Source organism: Octopus bimaculoides, chromosome 5 (genome assembly GCF_001194135.2).
Source record: "Octopus bimaculoides isolate UCB-OBI-ISO-001 chromosome 5, ASM119413v2, whole genome shotgun sequence".
Classification (NCBI taxonomy): Eukaryota; Metazoa; Mollusca; class Cephalopoda; order Octopoda; family Octopodidae; genus Octopus; species Octopus bimaculoides.
In genome coordinates this window covers 16,627,665-16,630,008 of record NC_068985.1, presented here as the reverse complement: position 1 = coordinate 16,630,008, position 2,344 = coordinate 16,627,665, and positions in this window count along the sequence as shown.

Sequence of the window (2,344 nt, the reverse complement as noted above, 5' to 3'; positions counted from 1 at the left end):
ATATATATATATATATACGACGAGCTTCTTTCAGTTTCCGTCTACCAAATCCACTCACAAGGCTTTGGTCGGCCCGAGGCTATAGCAGAAGACACTTGCCCAAGGTGCCACGCAGTGGGACTGAACCCAGAACCATGTGGTTGGTAAGCAAGCTACTTACCACACAGCCACTCCTACTTTTTTTCCAACAAAACCACCTTTAAAATATCTTTCCATAAATGTATGATGAAACATACTAAATATATTTTCTTTTCCACTAAATGTACTAGTAAAATAGAGATGCATCTTATGTGAGAGTGCTTCTTATATGTCAGCAAGTACAGTACACATACATGCATACATACGTACATACATACATACATGCATATATACATACATACATACATACATACATATGTATATACATATATATATATATTTATTCACACACGGATGTTAAATAATGATGATGATGATGATATATATATATAACCCCATAGACCGGCCATAACTATCTTTATCTAATTACTCTACTACCTAGAGTGTGCTTCCCTTCGGGATTTATGATTTACTTTTGATGAGTGCTCAACACTGCATTGGTGGATAAAGTTTCTTTATTTGTGTATTAAGGCTACCATTGGTTTCTTGTTAAGAAAAAGATATCTTAATATCTTAACAATTATTCCTCCATGTAATCAGCTTGGATAACTGTTAAGGTACTAAGATATTCTTTCTTAACATGAAACCAATGGTAGCCTTAATACACACACACACACACACACACACACACATCACTGCATAGGTCAGAAATGTTATTTGAAGCATTTTCTTTTTCTTTTTATAGCAAGATGCTTTTCCTAATACCAACCCTTTTACTCGCCTCTTATGAGGTAAGGACACTGTGTACGTTTCCTAAATCTGGAATAGATACAACATACACACATGCAGACACACACACACACACACACACACACACATACATGTATATACACGAGTAGCTGTGTGGTAAGTAGCTTGTTTACCAACCACATGGTTCCGGGTTCAGTCCCACTGCGTGGCACCTTGGGCAAGTGTCTTCTACTATAGCCTCGGGCCAACCAAAGCCTTGTGATTGAATTTGGTAGGTGGAAACTGAAAGAAGCCCGTCGTATATATGTATATATATATATATGTGTGTGTGTGTGTGTGTGTGCGTGTATGTTGTGTATCTGTGTTTGTCTCCCCAACATCGCTTGACAACTGATGCTGGTATGTTTAGATCCCCGTAACCTAGCGGTTCAGCAAAAGAGACCGATAGAATAAGTACTAGGCTTATAAAGAATAAGTCCTGGGGTCGATTTGATTCGACTAAAGGTGGTGCTCCAGCATGGCCGCAGCCAAATGACTGAAACAAGTAAAAAGAAAAAGAAAAAAAAGAAATATATTCCTCTACACACACATATATATATACATAAACATACACTCAAATTAAAATCCATAAATGACAGCATTAAATACCGGAATATTTATGAATATATCTAAAGTGAACATGAGAAAATACTGTTATTGCCAAGAGACAAAAGACCTGAAGAATCAGACAGAAAAATATTTTTAATGTCTTCACTGTGGAAGGAATGACTTAATTTTTCAATTAAAGCTTTGTTTGGAAGAAAGTGGAAAGGTTGTGTAGCTCTAAACAACAAAGTCTCCATTGTAAAACAACTTTCAAGCATTGAAGGAAGAAATCGAGGGATAATAGAAGCGGTGTTCTTTGACACTTTTTAAAGAAATAAATGGATCTAAAGAAAACTGGTCCCTTTTACTGGTATGAAAACAGACTCACACACATACTCACTCACTCACTCACTCACTCACTTACTCACTCATTCACTCACTCATACGCATACATACATACATACATACATACATACATACATACATACAGTCATAAACACACACATACATACATACAGAGTCATAAACAGACTCACACACATATGCATACGTATACATATACACTCACACAGAATACACATGTAAATCTACTATTCACAAATAGACATACACATACATACAAATATACATACTCACGCACATAAATACATGTTAACAACTGTACACATAAATTAAACCAGTCGTATACACTCACACAGTCACACAAAGTCATGTACGTACAAACATACACACACACTCTCACATATTCACACACATACACATTCACTCTCATATATTCACATACGTATGTACACAAATTCACGTCTACGCGTACATACATACATACATACATACACATTAACACATATTCACGAAATCAGATACGTGCACATATGCTCACACGTTCCGCCGCCCCCCCCCCGCCATCTACACACACACATACGAACACCCA